Source organism: Notolepis coatsorum, assembly GCF_963971535.1.
Source record: "Notolepis coatsorum genome assembly, chromosome: 13".
Classification (NCBI taxonomy): Eukaryota; Metazoa; Chordata; class Actinopteri; order Aulopiformes; family Paralepididae; genus Notolepis; species Notolepis coatsorum.
Window position 1 is genome coordinate 30622734 of NC_140177.1, and position 24424 is coordinate 30647157.

A 24424-nucleotide genomic window follows, 5' to 3' on the forward strand; every position below is an offset into this window, starting at 1 on the left:
GTCCTTTTTAACATTCAAAGCTTCTATTGAAGTATTCAAACAAAGCTTTGAATGTCTGTCGTCATATTTTATGACGTAATCCCAATTTTCTTTTTTTTATATCGTCAAACAAAATCCTCAATTTGAATAAAGTGATTAATCTGATTAAATTAGTATTTTTTTTTATTAAATCAACTTTCTTTAACTCATTCAGCGCCAGTCACGAGAAAACTCGGGTTAACTCGCCAACCGTTCAGCGCCAATCACGAGAAAAGTCGGGTTTTAATCGTTATTTCTTTTATTAGCTATATCCATTCATTTTCATCCATCCAGCCTGATGTTATCATTGGGAATGGGTCTGAGCTCGCAAAAGGGCAAATACCGCCGCCTACGCCTTCCAGTCGGTATTGCACTCCATCAGAAATGGTGTAGTTCTTTTCTGGGACGATCTGAGCCGTGCAGGTGGGGTTTAAATACTCCGGCAGGACGAGCGTTTACAACGTTACATCTGCGATGCTGCCCAATGCCGGACAATGTGGGACGGAGCTCCACGAGCAGTATTTGGAATGGCGATCAGATAATTGGATAATTTCTTTTGCATTACATCAGAGACCAGGTAAGGACTCTATATATCCAATCTTGCGTTGATCTGATATTTCTTTCTACGCGATCAAAGCTATTTGTGTGTATGTGTATGTGCTTTTTACCGTTTGCTGCGGTGGGGGTGGGGGCGAGCGCCCCGCTACGAGGGCCATTTCATGTATGCACGAGGAAGGATAATAATGATAATCTAGCGTTGATTTCAGGAAGATTCGATAATCAGGCGAAACTGACAACGTGATAAGTGTATTCCGCTAAAAAGAAGCACCCAAACTATATTCATATTCAAAACGGTATAAAATGGAAATGTACAATCTGTTTTGTGCATGTTGACTGGAAGCAACTCACTGACAATCGACGGGTGTATTAAACCCATAGCTATAATATAAGATATAAATTATGTTAAGCACTCGCAAGTGTTGCAGTCTCCCCATTGATTAAAGCGATGGCGTTCTAGCGCCCCCTGGCTCATTAAGCGATGACGCTGAATGAGTTAATGAATATAACTCATCAGTTTCGTCAACATAAATAATCCAATAAGGGCACGGTTGGTACGAAAGTGATGGTGACGTCTTGATGGAGCGCCGAGTGCCAAGCGGATGCAGATAGGCTACATCATTTATGATAAATGTTTTTATTATTAAAAATAAAAGATTCAAATGTTGATTTAGAATTCGAATGTCAACATTATGAACAAAGCTTCCAAGCTTCGAAGCTCCGAACTATTCCGTACATCCCCAGTATAATATATCTTTAGTATTGCATATATATGAAGTGTTACAAGAGAAAAGCTAAAATGATCTGTTTGTCTGTGGTGCTCCTACCCACCCACCACCTTCACCATACAAAGAAGCATCCTCTCTGCGCAACGTTGCTTCACAAAGGGTGATTTTAACAATATTACGAACAATATTCAAGCATTTGTAGCTACCGGTAGTTATTGTATAATTGTCTTCTTCTCAAAACTAACTGGTGCAGCTTTAACCTTAACCGACGTGGCGACAAAAGCTCATCAAGGACATTGGAGTCGGGCGGATTGAGGTGAAATGAGGAAAACAGCTCCTTGAGTCACTATAGCGAGGTGTAGTCTGACGTCACTGGTTGTTCCACCCGTATAGGGATTTATCATAGGGAAAATGGATTATCGGCTATTGTAACAATTCTGCCGCATGGAAATTGAAAAGCTTTCCATTTTTGCACAAAATGAGTTCCCTTCTATCACTAACATTATTGTTTAAACATTTTTTTTTATGATTAATTGCGAATATTTTCATGTTGAGCTATAGATTGTGGATGAATAAGCACAGAAAGGTACACCATGCCAATGTTAATGCTTTATTTGTTTTAAACGAGGCGATTTAGAAATGGGCAATGGGGAAATGCATTGCGTTGGACAGAGGGTGGAACACGAAAAACGGCAATGACGTAACCACTACACCTCCCTATTGAGTTCCCACTCTGTCTGGGTTGGACAAAGGGAGACCATCTATGTAGAGTGCCGCCTTAAGTCCACAGAAAACAAATCATTCTCCTCCGCTGCTCCCAGACTCTGGAATCAACTCCCATCACACATCAAAGAAGCCCCATCCGTAGAAACATTTAAGTCCCACCTCAAAACCCACCTGTCTTGCATACCCTCACTCCTGACCCTCCAACCCCTGCATCACTTAGGTTGCTTTCACATATAGTTTTGGTGGACTCGGTGCGGTTCTGGGGGTGAAGTTGCAACATTGTTGCATTCTTCATTTGGTTCGCCTGCATTCACATAGAAATCTGTCAGGCGGACCGAGACCTTCTGAACAATGTCACGCGGTCGAAAAGGGCGCTTGTCTATTGGACAGTGGAAATGTGTGTGTGGCTGCGATCCCGTGTGTGCGCGCGCGCACGCGTGTGTGTGTGTGTCTGTGTGTGGAGCCCTCCAGATCAGCGGAGCCGAGTTTTGACATGGCATTGATCCATTGTTCTATTGAAGCACATTACCACCATCCTCTCGCTAAACAACTTGTAGACCACAGTGTTTTTATGAGTGCCCACAAGTAGCTGTTTTATTAATAATATAATAAGCCGCGCGCCTCGGTAATAATAATAAGCCGCGTTTTTTCTTCCTTCTTCCCAAGATGCACAGATATATAGATAGATAGATAGAGAGATTAGATGCAGTACGTGTGCTTGTTTTGCAGTGAGTGCTGCGAGCAGTGGTAATAATAATCACTTCCTATATTTGGTTCGCGTTTGGTTCGATGAAGCCGAACCGAGACCAACGTTTTCAGGCGGACCAGAGTTCGACTGTTTGGTCCGCGAACCGAGTTCGACGCGCATTCACACAAACCCGAAAAACCGGACTATCGAATTCTGGTCCGAAAGTCCGGACCAAACAGCCCCTGTGTGAAAGCGACCTTACATTTTCACACCTGTACACACCTATATTTTAGTATTATTATTTATTTAAAAATTTTCTCTCTGTCTTGTCTCTAAGCTGTCTCCCTCTCTCTGTATTATCCCCACCATGTTGGCATTGTGAAAGTCCATTTACTGTGTTTGTCCATGTACTGTGTTTGTCCGTATGCTATAATGCCATTGTATGTAAAGCGCTTTGAGATGCCTTATGTAAGGCACTAAATAAAATAAATGTATTATTATTATTATTATTACAAGGACATGAATCCAAGGGGCTCCTTGAACGCTAACTGACCAAATACTCCGACTCTAGCTGCACAATCCTGTTCTGAGGCAGGCTGTGGAAAGTAACTAAGTACTTTTACTAAGTACTGTTCTTAACCACAGTTTTTGAGTGAAATAGTCAGGTTTGAGTATTTCCATCAGGACTTTCGTACCTTTACTCCACTACAAAGGGAAATATCCAACTTTTTTTAAATGTTTTCTTTTACTCCAATTCATCTAACTCCTAGAGGGCTTTGCACATAATACATCAGATACGTACAATCTGTATGTCATAAATGTCTTGATGAATTGAAAATGGGGGACCTTGATGTAAACAAGACGAAAGTCTTTTTCTGGTCTGCATCCCCTTAACAATTGTTTGTACCCATTCTGCAATCTGTTAATACATTTTTCAATCAATCAATCAATCAATCAATCAATCAATCAATCAATCAATCAATCAATCAATTCACGAGAATGTACATTTGGCCTTCGAGCCCGTGAACAAAGCAAATCCTAAGAGGCGTAACAGGACCACAAGCCACTTTCACCTCACAGATGTAAATGCGTCAAAGACAGAACACTTCTCTGAAGTCAGATATGAAGACATGATGTTAAATGTCTCATTTAACTTTTGATACGTGAATATAATCAGATATATACCTGTCTGAGTAATATTTGGAGAATTGTATTACTTTTACTCAAGTAGATCATTTGTTTACTTCCTCCAACACAGCAAGCATGCAGGTTTTAATTTTAATAAACTAATATTTGATGATGAGGATGAGGATGATGATGATTGATGATCTAATAAGATCTAATTCAGATAAGCTACATTTATGTTTTCCAAAATAGCTGTGAGGGAACTCTGGGCTTTCCCTACAGACCCAGACCCTCAGATCTACTATGAAGAGGGGTCCCTCCCACTGCAGCCCCCCCCCCCCCCCCCCCCCCCCCCCCCCCCCCCCCCCCCCACACACACACACACACACACACACACCCTCTGGGAGCACAAATCATCATGAGAGGCAAATATCTGGCACCTACAAGTGGGCAGTCTTACAAGTCACCAACAGACCATGAAATGCAGCCGTGGCATCAAACCTGGGCTGTGGTGGACCGAGGCAGGAACGGGGGGATCTAGATCAAGCACATAGCTAACGTAGGGCTGCTGATGAGTGTGTGCATTACCTCATCTAGCATCCTGCAACCCCCCCCCAAAAAAACCCAACATGTGGATGACCCAAAAACCAAGAGTCAACTTTAATCAGATGCTGGCTAGCTACTGCCGGCCCCAGCTGAGAGTAATTGGGAGAGGGGGGGGGTTGTGAGTTTTCACATCCTCCCTTTATTTGACTGCTGTCTGATTTACGATGCAGTAAATGCACTTCTTTGTTCGATTATATTGTGTCATATCATCTAACTAATATGGAAGGAATCTCTGTCTCGCTGTCTGTCCTTCGATTTTTTCTCGAGAACCGTTCGTCCGATCGACCTCACGCGTGGCGTCGAGTGTGGAGTCGATCGGACGAGTGGTTCGCGAGGAAGACCGGGCGACCGGCCTGTTCTGAACGGGCACGTTTCGAAACAGCGCACTGGTGGTGGTGATAGTAATGGGAAAGACAAGAAGAGGTTAGCTGAGTTTACGTCGGGACGTCCAACTCTCTAGTAAACTCCCAACATCCTCAGCACGTGCGATTTGCATTAACAACACTAATCATACGTTTCCTCTCCACTTTATGCACACCGCTCTCTGCAGCGCTCTGGAGCCGCACAGACCCCGCGACCTGTAAGTACATAATTACACGGTTGGAAGCTCGGCGCCCAGGTGCACCCGCCAGCCGCGCTCCTCACAGGGCCGCCGGGAACAGCTGGTGGATATTAATTCACCTTTTCTGAAGCGCGTTTTGGAAATATGCCAGAGGCGCCCGCACGACTGTGAGCACGTCAGGGAGACAAACACACAGCGTTTGGAGGGAGGGAGAAAACTGTCTGTTGGGGGAGGAGGGGGGCTGAGGATTAAAGAGGATCCGACTTTAAAACAGCGTTCGCTTTAAGAACGCAATGTCTCCGTGTCTATTCCTGGTGATTCCACACGGAGCTAACGAAAAAGGAAATAGGAGGCAAAGCGAAAGGTCGCGACCTTCCCTGATGCAGCGATTAAACCCGACAGGCTGAATTGACTCGTCTGCCTTTCCCCCTCAGGCCCCCCCCCCCCCCCCCCCCCCCCGTAATTACGCACCTCGGCGGACGGGCCAGGTATACAGCGGGTCGCTCTGACCTGCCCGTGACACGGAGCGGCCCAGCGCACCACAGGTCTGACTCTGCCGGGTCAGGGGTGAGCGGGACTAGTCTCACGCGCACCTATAAGCGTCTCCGTGGGCGACACTCCCCCTGAGAGACATCGGAGAGCCAGATGTTTTGACTTTCAATGTTGCTCTACTCGTCTGTCCCGACACCCCGGGTCGTTTAGGAACTGCGATTTGTGTTTTTTGTTGTTGTTGTTGTTATTGTTGTTTACGTCCTGTGTCCAACTCTCACAAGGACATTTGATTTCACCCAAACATCCTGTGTATGCGTGCGACCACCCGTTGCGAAGGGGAGCAGAGTCGTCGCGGACGGAACGAATAAATTCCCGAAAACTGCAAAAAACCGAGGAGAGGGAACGAGGTGGTTTGGAGAAAAAAAGTCCAACACCCGTCAGATTCCTCATCGGCTTCACCATCAAACGCGGCCTTTGCGGTCAAGACCAGGGACTGGATTTACAGGCGGGGGGGCGGACAGCTGCCATGTGTAGAACGCATCGGATATTAACGTCTTTTTCTCCCCCTGACGGTACGTCACAAAGCCATATGACTTCCTGCTCACCCGCCCTCCCTCATCCCCGCCCTCCCTCGTCCCCATCGTCCCCTCGCTTCCCATCGGTAGCGGCTTGTAAGGAACCGATATCTCGGCCTCGCTCCTTCATGGCTCCGCGGGGACCTGTTATTGTGAGGTGGAAGCATGTAAGGGGACAGGAGGGTTGGACCCGGAGGCAGGGGGCGGGGGGGTGGTGGTGAGCGGGTGGGGCAAGGTGGGAGAAAAGGGCGGGGCACATGTTGAGTGATGTCAAGCTTGGTGATGAATGGGGAGTCTTATTATGGGCCAGGCTCCACAGGGGGTGTTCTCCACACACCACGCTGTACAGGGGGTGGGGGAGGGGGAGGGCACAGACACTATACCAGCGGGCTTTGAAAGAGTCTCATTCACTGGCTCAGTCCAAGTAGAGGGGGTTGAGCCAAATATTTGCCGACTCATGCTCGCAGAGGAAAGCGTAATGGAGAAATATTAAGCCGGCGGTGACCGAACGCTTTTCACAGTTGACGCCCACAACACGATGAACTAATTAGCTGCGTTCCCCCGCTGAACATCAAAACATTTCCTGATGAATACGTAAAAGGGTGATACGTGTTGGAGACAGATGGAGGACAGCGGAGCTATTTCTCCCCCTCCCGGCCAAATGGACCATAAACAATGATTCATTCCGAGGCCTGTAGCCCGGGAGAGAGAAAGGCCAGACTCTACTCCCAGCAAACTGTCCCCCCTATGAAGGACGGTGTTTTGGAACGACAGATGCATAAACAAACTATCCTCACCTCTCCCTCTCTTTCTCTCACTCTCTCCCTCTCTCCTTCTCTCATCCACTCACTCACTCCAACAGGGTCTCGTCAGAAAATGTAAATAAAGTACTAATCTCGACCACAGGAAAAAAGGGACATAATGTTCTTTATGTTATAGCCATACGTAATATATTTATGTTTCCTATCAGCAAAAGTCCAAAAGAAAAGCGAGTCAAACTAACAATGCTTATGGTGGGGGAGGTGAGTGCTCTCACCACTAGACCGAGCCGCCCACCCTGATGGAAACACAGCAATACTATGATGATGGTTAGTTTTCACGTTGAGATAGAAAGTTAGGGTTAAGGTTATGGTTAGTTCAAGGTAACAGTGTGGTTAAGGTTAAGGTTAAGGTTAGGGTTGTATACAATACCTAAATATATCACGTATGGCTGTAACAAAACGTACATTATGTACCTTTTTCCCTGTGGTCGATAAGTACTTTATTGACGTATACTAAGCGAGACCTGGCTGCTCGCTCGCATTATGATTTCAGCCCCCGACATCTTGTGGCTTTTATTTTAAAGGGAAAGGAGGAGGACGGCGGAGGGTGGGGAGGCCGTATCTCTTAACCAGCTGCCGCTCCTGAGCCAAGACAAAGCAACACACGCCGATCATATTTTCCCCTCAGCCTTCACTCCTCCGCCGGGTTCCAGCTCTGACACCTGCTTATGCAATCTGGAGCAGTGAGGAAGCCATATGCCGCTCTCGCAGCCGGCTCCGCGGTAATAACAAGTGAAGGGCTAGGAAGAGTGTTTTCCGCGCCACGCTAAACATCGCCGTGTTTTCTTAATTCTGCCATGCATCAGGTGGCTTGTCACAACTGTTAGTGGGAAACTTGCAAATGACTCGATGACGTAGTCCTCCAGCTCGCCTCGTTAGGAGAACGGGAGGTTTCCTTGCTCTCTGTTCTGCTTCCTTTCGGTGTCCGTCAGCCCGGCAAGCGGACAGCATTACTTAAGACGGGAACAGGCAAGCGGACAGCATTACTTAAGACGGGAACAGGCAAGCGGACAGCATTACTTAAGACGGGAACAGGCAAGCGGACAGCATTACTTAAGACGGGAAGGGGCAAACGGACAGCATTACTTAAGACGGGAACGGACAAACGGACAGCATTACTTAAGATGGGAACGGGCAAACGGACAGCATTACTTAAGATGGGAACGGGCAAACGGACAGCATTACTTAAGACGGGAAGGGGCAAACGGACAGCATTACTTAAGATGGGAACGGGCAAACGGACAGCATTACTTAAGACGGGAAGGGGCAAATGGATAAAAGCCTAACTGCGGTACTGGTCACTTTCTCTAGAACTTTTGATATGCTGGTCGTTATTCCCCTTGATTCTAGTTCAAAGATCAATCCAGGAGGATTGGAGGATCGGGAAACGAGGGCGGGGCTTGAGATCAATTTCCAGATACACTGGAGGGAAGGGATGAATCAGCGTAAAGCGGCTACCAAATATCTATAAGGGTGATCAACCTTTTGAGTCAACATTCTTGGCCAACGTCGGACAAGCAGACATGTCAACACATCTGATCGGACAGTAACCTCCTGTATACATTTTATTGTATACAAAATGTCCCAAAAGGGTCATCCAGCCAGTGTATTTCCACCGTTCTGAACAATGGTCTGACATATCGACTCAAATGCCATGGAAAATGCACGTATATAAAAAAAAAACAGAAGTCTGTTTAATTCAGAAGTCTGATTAGTCACCGGTTTGTGTGATATTAGATACTGTGGGCTGATTAAAAGTAATCCCTTTGAAGTAGCTTGTTTATGACGCTAGTCTGTTAGTGATTGAAGTTTGAAGTGGTGTCCCAGGAAAACACTGTTAACGGAGACCAGAAACAAGATGTTTTCTATCCTCAAAGGGACGGGAGTTGATTAGTCTGCAACATCTCTATCTGCGCTTTGGTCTCGGTTGACTTTCAGTCTGTTTCAGACACGTGTTAGCTGTTGTTCAGTGCTAATAATCAGCATCTGAGTAACGGAGCTGGACAACCACAGCAGAGCGTCATCAGCAACACCTAGCACCCGAGCCAAGTCTCACAGGGAGAAAGTGAGAGACGTGGGCTGGATCCCATTTGCTTTTCATTTCAAAGTCCCTGGCCCGGCCCTCGGATGGAATGAACGTGCATATTCGTTTACGGGGGTCACTTCGCGTGAAGGAGTAGGGGGCGCTGAGACAACCTAGCCACAGTTATGTGTGATACGCATGGATTTGGAAGAGTCCTCCCTGCACGATTCCAGCCTCCTGGCAGAGATCGAGATAAGATATTCCTTTATTGATCCCCTTGGGGAAACTCAGGCGCCATAGCAGCGTGGGGGAGGAGCGGTACAGGTATGGGCAGGGTAATAGTAGAAAGACATATCGCTATAAAACATCTTTAGAACTCACATTTACACCTCAAGCTGCAGTGCATTATACGCTTGCTCAACGTGAAATCACAACACGTTTAATTGTGAGTAACTCTTTTTCCCCTCGTCTTTACTTCAGCCCTCGCTCCACAGATATGACCCACAATGCAATGCATTTGTGTCACTTTTTATATGGATTGCATTGTGGGTCATATTTGATCACTTTTGAGGGCTTGAGATTGTTCCTTGGAGAACATCGTTTATGGATTGGAACCGACACTTGTGAAAAACAACATGTGGTTTCGACGGAGATTCCCCCGAGGTGAGAGGGACTAGGGCGCAAGGGCGTGAGGGTGCAAAGGTGCTTGAATGCGACGCAGCCACGCTCCTTGTGGCAAGGAGTTCACTGCGCACTCAGACTGTCAGACTACTATGAACCCTTTCACCTCTTCAAGAATCAGAGGAGTGGGACTGTAGAGCAGGTATTTCTTAAATCCAAGACATTCAAACTAATAAAAATGAAAGAATCCAGGATAAAAGTCAAACGGGAAATAGGACGCAGTATATTCAGTATTATGTCATTTTGATTTAATGTATCGTGTCTCACTTATACACGCTGTGCTGTATGACAACTATAAAATAAACTGTCCTGGTTAATAATATCCACAGGAATCTCAAGGGTTTACAGAGTTACGGTAGATTCGAGCCATGTTTTTGGTGTACTTCCAAAATGTGGCAAACACATTTCAGAGTGATGTGATCAGCCATTTGCCAAGGACTTGCACACAGCCTCCAACCAAGGTAAACGGATTGTTTGCAAATACAGATGTCAAATACAACAATCATGCTAGACCATAACAGTCATTCTGACTGCTGGCATGTAATTTCCATAATAACTAAAAATCTAAAAACATTTATTTATCTCCTGTCCAATCAAAGCTACTGTTGGTAGATATAGGCTATAATACTAGAAAGGTGCACTCGGTAGAGAGCAAATCTCCACCAGGCAGTAGCCACACATTTCTCTCCCTCTCTCTCTCTCTCTCTCTCTCTCTCTCTCTCTCTCTCTCTCTCTCTCTCTCTCTCTCTCTCTCTCTCTCTCTCTCTCTCTCTCTCTCTCTCTCTCTCTCTCTCTCTCTCTCTCTCTCTCTTTCTCTCTCTCTCTCTCTCTCTCTCTCTCTCTCTCTCTCTCTCTCTCTCTCTCTCTCTCTCTCTCTCTCACTCTCTCCCTCTCCCTCTCTCTCTCTCTCCCTCTCCCTCTCTCTCAGAGTAAACAAACACACCAGCAATATTTAACAAACACAGAGGTCATCTATACACACTATTACACAATTACAAACGACAGTATTTTGCTATTGCAATGATGGAAATGTATTAAAATAAAATACTTGTCATTGACTGATTTGAAAGAAACTTGAGGATTCAGATACTTGGCCTGCTGTCAGCCTATGTGCAACATTTCATCCAAATTGGCCCTGTAGTTTGCGAGATTAGCTGCAGATAGACAGACAGACACCAAATGCATAATCCCCCCCTAGGCTTCACCAGGTGGAGATAATAATAGGCAAATAATGTACTATCTTTTACCAACAATATATTTGGTGGGAGAGGAGATTTTTCTCAGTTTCACAACTAGTACAATTACTGGTACTGCTGCCTTTGTAGAGCAGTGCAAACTGCCCATTGAGATGGTCCAGTTAAGCTAATATGTAGCTATTTGATGCTTCCTTTCTCCCTTGGTTTTAGTGGACTGGGCTTTAACTTGTCTTTATGTTAGTCCTAAAAAAAGCAACCATAATTATTGTTATTCATACACACCATCTAAAACCTATTGGTGGACATACGAATAATTATTTTGGAAAAGTCAAGACCAGAGGGCGGCTAAGTGGCGCAGTGGGCAAGGCGCTCGCCACTAGTGCAGGAGATGCTGGGTTCGAGCCCAGCTCTCTGCATTGCTACCAGCTTGGCTGGTCGTTCATACTAATACAATTGGCAGGATTAGGGGGTGGGAAGCTGGTGGGTGGGGATCGGACGTTGTGGACAGCGACTCCTACAGGTCGGTTGGTGCGCCTGCACAGCAGAATCAGGAAGCAACGAGGGCGGCGTGTCCCTCCCACGCAGACCCTCACCGCTGAGAGATCGCGCTGTGCAGGTGAAAAGATGCGACGGCTGCCTCCTCGTATACCGGAGGGGACACGTGATGCAAGGCTTCGTCCACATTGCAGCCGGCCAGTGGGAGGCATGGCCTAACAGCGTTCGAGACAGGGGAGGGTAGAATTGGACAAAATACGAAATTGGGATGAGAGAAAAATAGAAAATGGGAGAAAAAGTTAAAAAAAAAAACCACACGTCTTTTGTTCCAACCAAGCTATTACGTTTCGAAATTCAAAAAAACGCCTAAATGACTGCAGACAGTGGCCTTTTTCAATGTTAACCGCATTTTGAAAATGAACCAAAAAACGTGGCTTTGATTAAATTCTGTCAACCTGTTTGATCTTTGGGAATAATATAATTAATCAAGACGACGTTGCTTTTTCGACACCAAGGGCTTTTGGGCCAAATCATTTGTGTGCTGTTTGCTTAGAGAAAACCCGAGGGTTTTAAACTTGAAGTGGAAATAATGACAACAGAGGCTCGGCTTGAGCCACTGCAGAGCGGCTCGTTTTGGTGACGTTCTGATTGAAACCTTCCAACGTGCGAAAAGCCTCGACCCTGCGGCACAAACAAAACAATCTTCTCTTTCTCCTGGTCTCTAAACAGAGGAGGGGAAAAAAACACAAATTGCCCTATAATTCCACTCCATTTAGCCTTAATATATGTTTAAACAAAGAACACCCAGAAAAGGCACAATGCTGGCCTCAGACCAGCGTTAAAAATATCTGCGGTAAAAGCCCAATGCTAATCAGCCACAAAAAGAGAGACTATTCATAGTATTATGAGAGTGTCCTCGTGAAGCACGGTAGGGTGGGAAATACATAAAGATCATAAATAATAAAGAACTTAATACAACATAATGTGGAAACAGAGCATATGAGACAGTCCTTTTGATTCCTCTAGCCCAAAAAAACATATTTAAGAAGTCTTTCATCCCACATGCCATTGCTCTGATGAATGCTTAGCTTTTCATTTTAACCATGGCACCCGGAGCTCTGTGTTTGTGTTGTGTTTCCTTTGTCTATGTATTGTGTTCTTTAGTCTTTAGTGCCTGTATGGTGTTTGTACTGTGTTGTCTTTTTTATTGTAACCATGGTGAAGCCAAAGACACATTTAGATGAAAGTGGTACCTCATGGTACCAAAGCACCTCAAAGGCGCTAAAAACAAAATTACAAACATCTCAAAACAAACTGGTCAGACTACTGCTTGACCTTACTCCTAGAACCCACCTCACCCCTGCCCACTTCGACAACCTAGGATGGCTTAGAGTAGACGACAGAGTACAACAACTTGCAATGGGCCTGGTCTACAAGATACACTACACGACCAAGGTACCCATGTACATGTCAAAATACTTCCCAAAGGTCAGTGAATACCACGATCACAACACCAGAGGGAGCTCCACAAATCATGTCAAACCCAGATTCGGCTCAAATAAGGGACTAAACACGTTTCGCAATTATGCCACATCAATGTGGAACGCCCTACCCAAAGCTGTAAAGGAATGTGGATCACTACCCACTTTCAAAACCTCTCTCAAGGGACACCTACGGGAGACTGCAATTCAACACTGGCCACTGTAAATATCCTAACCCAATCATTCCAACCCCCTCCAATGTACAGTCATTTACCTAGTATGGTTTTGTCAATAGTTCAATGTACAATTGTGTTTGTTTGTACAGTGTCTCCTCCCCCCCCCCCCTCAATGTACAGTGTTACTTGTTTATACAGTGTGCCCCCCGCCCCCCCCCCCCCCCAACCACCTCCAATGTAAATTACCCAGTATGGTTGTCAATATCCCAATGTACCCAACCCCCCCCACCCAACCTCCAATGTACAGTTTCTACGTCAAATGTATATACTCCCTTTTCTTGACTCCTTCTGTATCACAAACAGTACTGTATTTGCAAATCTGGTATGTCATAAATGTATAGATGTAGCAGTACTGACTATCTGTATGTCATGTATGTCATATATGTCTATATGAATTGAAAATGGGGGACCCTGATGGAAACAAGACAAACGTCTTTCTCAGGTCTGCATCCCCTTAACAATTGTATGTATTGAGCCGTACTGTATTGTACCCATTCTGCAATCTGTTAAATAAAGTTTTCATTCATTCATTCATTCAAAGATATCTATCTAAAAAATATCTATCTATCTATCTATCTATCTATCTATCTATCTATCTATCTATCTATCTATCTATCTATCTATCTATCTATCTATCTATCTATCTATCTATCTATCTATCTATCTATCTATCTATCTATCTATCTATCTATCTATCTATCTATCTATCTATCTATCTATCTATCTATCTATCTATCTATCTATCTATCTATCTATCTATCTATCTATCTATCTATCTATCTATCTATCTATCTATCTATCTATCTATCTATCTATCTATCTATCTATCTATCTATCTATCTATCTATCTATCTATCTATCTATATATCTATCTATCTATCTATCTATCTATCTATCTATCTATCTATCTATCTATCTATCTATCTATCTATCTATCTATCTATCTATCTATGATGATCAGTCTATGACCAGAGATTACACCGCCACTGTACCGTCACTAACTGGGCATCTCTAAAGAAACCTCGTGAAGAAAAAAAGATGGATCCCACTTTCCAGTGGCTCCTCTGTTTCAAAGTCATGTTTGACCTGGAGGCAACAAGCATTTAGCAGGCTGTTCTTGTTTAGCAAGCATTCCACACGCAGACATCAAAGCACAGCTATTGTCTTCTGAGCATGTAGCTCACATTTTCCATAGAGCTCAAAGCTACCTGCGCTAAAACCCGGGCACCTCGGACCCTCCGTGGAAAGGGGAGCGGCCGCACGGGCTCTCGTTAAACCCCAGGCCGATATCTGCCACAGTATTGAGAGAATCGCAACTCCGTGAAACCTACCGAAAGGCCGAAACTACCCGAGCGACTGCAGATTATTTGAGTCATTCAAAGTTAAACCCGACCACTGTTCTGAGAACAACCAGCACTTTGAAGACCGTACTGTGAAGCACTTTGAAGAGTTGTGTGTATTAGTCATACAACTAACGTTTCCACAGGATCCGCCCTAAAGAAAAGAAACCGGGACAAAGTCAACACTGTTGCTCTGCTCCATAAAAGTCACCTATTATGAAGGAATGCAATGAAAGCCAAATAAAGAAAGGTCTAGCCGATATGCATTTGGAAACGACCGATTACTGCTACTACCCGTCTTACCCACTGTTACATTTGAAGAACGTTCAGTATCATCTACTGCAAGTCGACACAGGACCATCTACAGTCTGGCCTGTGTATTCCAGCCCTGTCGGATTGTGGATCGGACCTTCTCCCCTTTTCTCTAGAAGCACACCTCTCCAAAAAATATTTCTGGGGCTCCTGACGGGAAAAACCCAGGTCAGACACCTGAAACCTGGTCAAAGGGCTGAGCCGGGTCAGGTACCACGCCTCAAACTGGGTCGATTTTCTCCGCACTCGTGGGTTAATAGAAACTCGCTTTTCTTGCCATGTCAGGACGATCTGACAAAAAAGGAATGCCTGGTGATGGAGGCCAAATGCAACACATTAACATGCCTGTTTGGCAGAGATATTGTAAAAAAAAAAAAAAAAAAAAAAGAAAAAAAAAATCTCTCTCTTTTTCCATCCAAGTGTGGAAAAAAGGGGGGGGGCCTCAGTGGTCGATGACACTAAAGTCGATGACGATGCCGTCGGCCCAACCCTAGTGTTGTTTTTGAAACATTGCAATCCATTTATTCCAGGAAATCAGCTGGGGGGGATAAACACCACAGTGAGCTCCACAAGGAAGCATATAATAATAATGCATACTAGGACCACTACTAGGACCACTACTGTTCCTAATTTATGCAAATGACATGTCGTCAGCTTGTGAGTTGTGACTGCAACTTGTTCCTGTTCGCGGATGACTCACCCCTGCTGGTCTCTGAGAAGAACAAGTTACAGGTTGAAAAAACCCTCAGCTCGGAACTAGGCAAAATCTGCATCTGGCTCGCTGATAACAAACTATCATTACACCTGGGTAAAACAGAGTCCATTCAGAGTACAAATAACAAATTCAGCAAGACCGACGGTTTCTCAGGCTGGAGTTACACGTATAAAAACGAGCACAAAAACACTGTGTGTAACAAGGGCCTCAGTTACAGTGGGTGACAATATTGTCACAAGGAAAGATGAAAAATTACATTCCTAGGTTCCATCCTAGAGGCAAATCTTTCCTGTGACAAAATGGCATCCAATGTAATAAAAAAGGTCAACCAACGAACTCGATTCTCGTACCGGATCTCCTCTCTGGTAAACAAGAATACCCTGAAGACTCTGGCAGGAGCACTCATTCAAGGGTACTACGACTATGCTTGCACCTCATGGTACCAAAGCACCTCAAAGGCGCTAAAAACAAAATTACAAACATCTCAAAACAAACTGGTCAGACTACTGCTTGACCTGACTCCTAGAACCCACCTCACCCCTGCCCACTTTGACAACCTATACAGTAAATTTCGCAGAGTAAATTTTACTCAAACTGAGTCCATTTGAGCCCAAGTGAGTACAATTTTACTCAGTTTGAGTAAAATGTACTCAGCGAAATGTACTAGGATGGCTTAGAGTAGACGACAGCAACTTGCAATGGGCCTGGTCTACAAGATACACTACACGACTAAGGTACCCTTGTACATGTCAAAATACTTCCCAAAGGTCAGTGAATACCACGATCACAACACCAGAGGGAGCTCCACAAATCATGTTAAACCCAGATTCGGCTCAAACAAGGGACTAAACACGTTTAGCAATTATGCCACATCAATGTGGAACGCCCTACCCACAGCTGTAAAGGAATGTGAATCACTACCCACTTTCAAAACCACTCTCAAAGAGCACCTACGAGAGACTGCAATTCGAAACTGGCCCCTGTAAATGTCCTAACGCAACCCCCTCCAATGTACAATAAATGTCATTTTAAACCCAATAATACATGAGACCCTCTTCTTGGGACCAAGTAAGGTTTAGTCGATAATCCAATGTACAGTTACCCCCCACCCCACAACCTCCAATGTACAGTTTCCCCTCCACCCCACCCCACCTACCCAACCCCCCCTCCACCCGTCCTACCAACCTCCTACCTACCAACCTCCTCCAATGTACAGTTTCTTCATCAAATGTATATACTCTCTTTTTTAGACTCTTCTTGTATCAAAAACAGTACTGTATTTGTAAATCTGGTATGTCATAAATGTATAGATGTAGCAGTACTGTCTAACTGTATGTCATGTATGTCATATATATTATGATGAATTGAAAATGGGGGACCCTGATGTAAACAAGACGAAAGTCTTTCTCTGGTCTGCATCCCCTTAACAATTGTGTGTATTGAGCTGTACTGTATTGTACCCATTCTGCAATCTGTTAATAAAATGTTCAATCAATCAATCAAAACTGGACCCTTCTCTTCTCAGGTTAAGCCATCATTCATTACAGAGCAAATTACACATATTTAATCTTTCTATTTGAACAGGAATAGTTTCCTAGTGCCTGGAAGACACCTCATGTGTTTCCTTTGCACAAAGATGGAGATAGAAGTGATCTTATAATGTGATCAATAATTAGCGCCCAATTCCAAAACTATCCTGTTTAGCGATAATCCTAGAATCACTGGTGAATAACCAACTCAAGGCAATTCTCTCAAGTCATAATATGCCATATAATAATAATGCCATATAATCTCTGCACCAATCTGGATTTAGAACTAATCACAGCACTATTTCAGCCATTACTTTAGTTATAAATATAGTTGTAAAAAAGAAAAAATCCATGCTGCTTCCCTTATCGGTTATGGACTATGGTGATGTAATTTATAGACATGCTGCTGCTTCCACTCTTAAACCCCTAGACTCGATCTATCACTCTGTGTTTAAGGTGCCCCCAAAGTACTCCTGCCTCATGGAACCTTCAACACACTAGATCAGGGGTGGCCAACCCGCGGCTTGCGAGCCGCATGAGGCTCTTTGCCCGTCAATGTGTGGCTCTTCCTTCCATAAAAAAAAAAAAATTATAATATGTATATATTTTTTTTATTTAATTTTTTTATGTCACTCATTCCATAAGGACGTAGAATAAACAATAATTTTATTTTTTTATATAAATGGTCCATTTGCATGTTCTTGGTATCTGAATCTAGGGACATATGGATCAGTGTCAGAAATAGTGTGTCTGTTACTAGGCTTGAGTAAATTGTAATGAACCAAAGGAGAATATGTATTATATTTAAAAAAAAAAAAATTCTCTTTGACTGTGAATAACACCATGCTAAAATTTACGAGACCTGAAAAATCTAAGCAAATGAATAAAGGGAAGATGATTAAACAGAAGGTTTTGTAGATACAGTACTGAATTCTGCCATTTTTTATAATGTCAATTTCTCCACCATTTTTCATCGTATTGCAACACCGTTTTTTGCAAGACGTTCACAGAAAGGTAGAGAAACTAACTGCGTTCTGTTTTATGGCAATAACGTTCAGGTTTGTGGGAGATAATCCCAAAAAAATAAGAGAAATAAAAAAGTACATCCAGAAGTCAGATGATTGACAGGGGCTGGGTGTGATTGATTGATTGTGAGCTGGGTAGGGTCGTTTTTCAAAATTTGAAAGCCCTGAGTCTCTTCCTTCAAAAGACTACACTCACTTTTGGCTGTGCCACTTCCTCCTGTCAATATGCGCCGGTTTCCGACTCAATGTCCTGAGATTTCTATAATCTTATATTTCACTAATAACAGTTAAAATAATTGGTAAACAAACGTAATGCTGAAAATATACACTTTTACTGTATATCTCTGGCTTAAGAGGTTAACCCTGTGAGGCCCAAATTAAAAAGACATTAGCAACTTCAGAGGCCAGAGGGTGGGACATATAAACACATTTACTATCAAATAGCATTGTGAGGCTGAACAACAGGACCAATTGACTATACATGTGCTTAACATTATTTAAATAAACATTATTTTTTTAAATGGCTAAAAGTGATTTTGTAATTTTGCAACCGTGGGTCTCACAGGGTACTTTTAACCCTGTGAGGCCCAAATAAAAAAGACATTAGCAACTTCAGAGGCCAGAGGGTGAGACCTATAAACACATGAAGGGTGCCGTGACTGAAAAAAAAGAGTTGAGAAACGCTGGTATATGGTGTGGCTCTTTGTGGTACCACAGTCATTTTTGTGGCTCTTAAGGTCTCTGACTGGTTGGCCACCCCTGCACTAGATCAATACTCTTCCAACCTATGCATCGATCAAAACCATGATCACAAACCACTGTGTATCAGTCTGCTTTAGCTGATTCTCTTTGTTTTCATCTTGTGTTTTGTGTGGTTTCCCCTCTGTTTTTATCGTTGCTTTTTTCCATCTCGTTGTGTAACTACTTGTGACTCGTCTGTAACTCAACGTCACAGCAAACGAGGGAAACCTCAGCAGTTGAAATGAAACTCACTGAAGAGCAGCGTCCACAATATGCTTCCAATTACGACCACATTTTATTCCAGTAAGATAAACGTATCTCTGGTGCCCAGCTGAGCCCCCCCCCCCCCCCCCCCTCCAGCGCAGCAGCTGCAGGCCAAGCAAAGGGTGAAATTCATACAGCGGCGTCAGTCACCCTAACCCACCGTAACCTAACCTAACGTAACCCAGCGTGAGCTCAACGCCCGGGGGCCTTACCTCAAAGACTTCCTCATCGAGGATCCTCGTGCCGAAGACGGTGATGCCCTCGGTGTTGATGAGAGCCTGGTCGCTTCTGGCCAGCGGCCTGGTCAGCTTCCTCTTACAGTCCACGATCAGGGTGACGCTCTTCTTCTCCACGCTGATGGCGACGCGGTGCCACCTGCACAGAGCGGAGGACGGAGTGTTATACTGTAGGATGTCATAATAATGTCCCATAGCAACCACCACCTGAGGTCCAGTGATCGCACCGCTTGATCAGTAACCCAAGGAAGGCCCGCACTGTCTCTGGCCAGAACTCCTTTCATTTTGCCGCAGCAAATGACTGGAACTCTCTCCAAAACCCCCTCAACACTTCCGTGTGTTTAAGCAGAAACTGCAACAGTCCCTAGCTGACTGTTGCACATGTTGATTCCCCTTCTCCTCTCTTTATATTACACACCTGCAACTGTATTACACGGCCTTTTAACTGTAATTTGACTGTTCTGCTTCATGTATGTATCATGTATCATGTATGTCATTTCCTTTGGTTGTTTGTTTGATGTGTGTTTTAACTATTTCCAGAGAGACCCTTTCGAGGGGATCCTTTTTCCTCTCACCAGGCCGTCACTGAAAATAAGAATTTGTTCTTAATTGACCTGTCTGGTAAAGGTTAAAGGTTAGTAATAATAATAACGGTTAAATAAATAACTACAAATAAAAGTCAGGGGTTGAGAGAGGATATTTTCGATCGGGGCATAATTTAACGTTATGTATCACGTGCTGTACGTTTAATGCAGAACCGTGAGGCTGACAACTTCAGGAACAGGCAATAGTTATTATTATATACAGCTGGAGATATTAGAATATTTTGTCTGAAGGACGTGAATGTTTTGGAGAGCCCGTGTCTTTGGCGTTGTGACGTCAATCCAGATCACTCAGAGTTTGAATGTGATATGTTACAAGGAAATACTCAACCTCTACCGCCTTTAACTATGAATGAACACAACACCGTAACCACAACTAACCATCTTCAGTTAATGAAGTTTGAAAACATAGTTCCTCTGAAAACTCAAGTTATACGGTTCTTTGCCCTGAGGTACTCTATGACCGAATAACAATCCCATGTTGGAACATTTAGAAATATGTCTGTTTAAATGCACCGAGACGTGTTCCCAAAATGTTTGGTATGAACTCGATATTACGAGGGTCCGGCCGATGGTGTTGTTGCACCTCTGTGTTTCAGTGTTGCAAAACATTTTGGAAAGAAAAGAACGTCCGTCGTCAACTTGCTGCCAGTAATCAAGACGTTTACTATCTGAATAGTTTCATACTCAATCAGGGAATAAACAAACGTGCGATACCCATAATGAGAAATCATCACTGGTCTGCGTCACCTCGACAGAGTGCATTCAGTTTGAGATAATTTAGCACCGGGTGTAATTCACAAAGTCAAAGCTAATTATTGTTCAGAAAATGTTGCATTCTTCAAAAGTTAAGCTTGGCCTTAGATCTCGAGCCAAGTCATACAAGCTGGATGAGACACTGTATACTGTGCTGATGACAAAATTACACACCGCGAGCACAGTGCTGTTGTCTTCAGGTCTTGACATACATCATCTGTATACAACAACCAGCTGCACTCAGAGGACAACATGACCTAAGGGCCTAAAACAGGACGACACGAATCCCACCAATCAGCTGCACTCAGAGGACAACATGACCTAAAGGCCTAAAACAGGACGACACGAATCACACCAATCAGCTGCACTCAGAGGACAACATGACCTAAGGGCCTAAAACAGGACGACACGAATCCCACCAATCAGCTGCAATCAGAGGACAGAATGACACAAATCCCACCAATCAGCTGCTTTGAGCACCACTGTGTCCCACTCTGCTTAAAGGAGCACTTCACCAAAAAAAACAATGCTGATTTATTATGCACATAATCTCACACATATCCCAAAGATCTGAACAGTTGCACACATACATTTACTTTGGCAAGTGTTGAGAGTTATGTGGATTTGTTTCCAGTGATGTCATCAGAGGACACTGCATTCTTCTGTTGTATTAAAGCTATACTATAAGGAGACTTTTCAACAAAATATATCATATTATCTTGTATAATTGTCAGATTGGTTGTGATACGTTGGTATAATTACAGTAAACACATGAGACCATTGCCGAAACAATTGGTAGCCCAATTATCATGTTAAGATAAGATAAGATAAGATAAGATACGATAAGATAAGATAAGATAAGATACGATATTCCTTTATTGATCCCCTCTGGAAAATCCGGGAATCATAGCAGCATGAGGCCACATTTCCCATAAATCCAGTCGCTTCCTGTTGCAAGACAGTTTTGCTTTTTGCTCTCGAGCATGTGATTTGTTTTGATGATGAAATGAGGGGGTGAACATGGAGTTCTTTTTGTGGATGAAGCAGGTTTTGTTTCAGTCGTAACGCCTTCAGCAGAACCCCTGTGGATCCACCCGGTTGCACACAATACCAATATAAAACAGAGGATATTAATGGACTCATCACACAATACCAATATAAAACAGAGGATAATAATGGACTCATCACACAATACCAATATAAAACAGAGGATATTAATGGACTCATCACACAATACCAATATAAAACAGAGGATATTAATGGACTCATCACACAATACCAATATAAAACAGAAGATATTAATGGACTCATCACACAATACCAATATAAAACAGAGGATATTAATGGACTCATCACACAATACCAATATAAAATAGAGGATATTAATGGACTCATCACACAATACCAATATAAAACAGAGGATATTAATGGTCTCGTCGCTGTCTCGTTGATTGTCATCAGTCTCGACATGTCTCTGCAGTGATCCTGCCAAGGTATGGACACTGAATTTACAATGATTATTGAAGTCAAAATCCTCCTAGTCGTCCCTTTGATTACTGCTCAATGAAATAGTGATAGGGATCCCTACTTTTTCACCTGCATGTAATTAACACAACACAAGGATTCAGTGTCCTCCAATGACATCACTGGAGGACATATTCAAACTCATTAACTCTCAATAACTGTCACACCAAATGAACATGTGCAAATTGGTTTACAGTTCTGGGATATTTGTGAGATTATGCATAAAAACTAAATCAGCGTTATCTTTCAGCCGAAGCGGCCCTCCTCTAAGAAGGATTCCGAATCACTTACTTTCCGTCGGCCAGGTTGACGGAGCGGAACAGGGGGTACTCCTCGGGAGGGGGCTTGCCATTCTGGTCCTCGTACAGGAAGACGGGGGCTCTGCCCACCTCCACACCCAGCTGCTGGATGCCCTGCTGGTTGTACATAGAGAGCAGGAAGGACTGGAGGCCAGTCTTGGGCTTAACGGTAAACATGATGGAGAAGTCCTCGGGGAAGACGCCATCTGGAGACGGAGAGAGGGGAAGGACAGTGTGTTAGGACCAAGGTGTCTTTAGAGGACGGGTCCTTAAGACATTTCTAGTGTCTGACCCAAAGTAAGTCAATTCATCCGACCAAGGGACCCGGTCATATTATAACATCCTGGAACTCTTACCAAGTGGGACCCGCTAGAGGCAGGCCTGTGGCCCATTTTGGGTCCTGAGTCATAATTTAAGAAACCTTGATTTAGAGGACCCAGGGTTGCATTGACAACATGTTATGGGGTCCTTATGGCAGCCTACTATAAAGAAGTCATGAACTTCTGGGGATTGGCAGCAATTTGTCATGGTTCAACATTCAGTCAAATAATCTGTATTAAATAAAATGTTGCTAATCTGAAGCATTTTAGGGACAGAGGGCAAGGTTTGGATTAAATAAATAAATGTACATACTGGGCAAAAGCTAAAATAAATTAAACACATGGATACTGTCCACATATTCTTAAAGACCGCAGTTCTACCAACACAATGAAATTAATATAATTATCAAACAAGATATTTGCTAGTTTACATCCATTCGGTTAAAGGAACACGCCAACTTTTCGGGAAATTAGCTTATTTGCTATCTACCCTGGAGTTAGACAAGCAGATACATACTGCTGCTGTGCGCAGTGATTTCATCACCTCAAAAGCCCTGTTGCTTTTTGAAAAACAGGGCTTTTGAGGTGATGAAATCACTGCGCCCAGGCAGCAGTGGTTTGGCAAAGAATAGTTCAGAGCATATATCTGCTTAGAAAACGAAAATGTCAAATTTTTATTTCTCCACATGGTAAATACACAGGTCACAACATGTTGACAGGAAAGTTTTGGAGTTGTATTTGGAGTGTATTTCGTGACTGTTGGGAACACTGGCACACCTACTTCCAGTGAATGATGCTAAGCTAGGCTAACGGTGCAGCTGCCTAATGCATTCACAGAGAAGAAAATGGTATGCATCTGCTTGTCCAGGGTAGATGGCAAATAAGCTAATTTCCCAAAACGTTAGCATGTTCCTTTAACCCATTTCAGAAATCTACTGGGTATTATCTATGATGGTGAAAAGTTATTTACCGGTACTTACTAAAAGTAGAATCACCCTGATAGAATTGCTCAAGTTAAAAGTACTGTTAAACCATATTTGTATTGCAGCACTAGCAACGCATTAGGGAAGGTTGCCCGTTTTCCATTTACTCTGGCTGGGAGTCCTCTACGGCTCAAAGTCAAAGAATGCGTAGTTTTTTTTTACAAGCTGACCACATGTTATGCAAAACCCTTTTTCTTAAAGGTAACTTGTAATTCCAGCTCTCAGATATACGCGGTAGGGTGAAAAAGTTGGGATGTTTGTTTTGAAATGTAGTGGAGTGAAAGCATAGAGTTCCATGAAAAGAAAATAAGGAACAGCATCATGTTATTTGAGTAAAAAACATAAAAGAAAATGTTTTATCTTGAGTAAAAATATGTAGTTACCTCTCACTGCTAATTATCCGTACTATAAATTTAGCAATAACCAAACCCAGTGTAGAGCATTATGGGTTAGCTCACAATCCCAGCCGTTCGCCATCCCCTTGTGTATTACCCGTCAATCTACCGGTGACCTCATTACCAGGGTGATTGTATTCTAATAGCTAAATTGAATAATGGTGTACGGACTAACTGCTTAACGTTCTCTTTTTCCCATAAAACACTTCAGTCTAGACAATTGGACGTGACCCACTGTTTATAAAGGAAGCTGAAAGAGAGGTTGGCACGCCCTGAAAGGGTTCGAGAGTGATGCTGTAGCCACATTGGTTTTACAGGGAGTGTAAATAAAACCGCTCAAGCAAAATTGTTTATTAAACCGTTAATAGAGTT

General features: G+C 43.5%; 1 pseudogene across 1 annotated transcript in view; it reads right to left on the reverse strand.

The window, feature by feature from the left end:
- The window catches only part of LOC311239313, a 129792-nt pseudogene that overhangs the window by 89071 nt on the left and 16297 nt on the right, over positions 1 to 24424 (reverse strand). The window contains exons 3-4 of the transcript XR_014621100.1: positions 22347 to 22560; positions 19150 to 19312 (exon numbers count right to left, since the gene is read on the reverse strand). The product of XR_014621100.1 is annotated as an uncharacterized misc_RNA (transcript). The remainder of the gene's footprint in view (positions 1 to 19149; positions 19313 to 22346; positions 22561 to 24424) is intronic.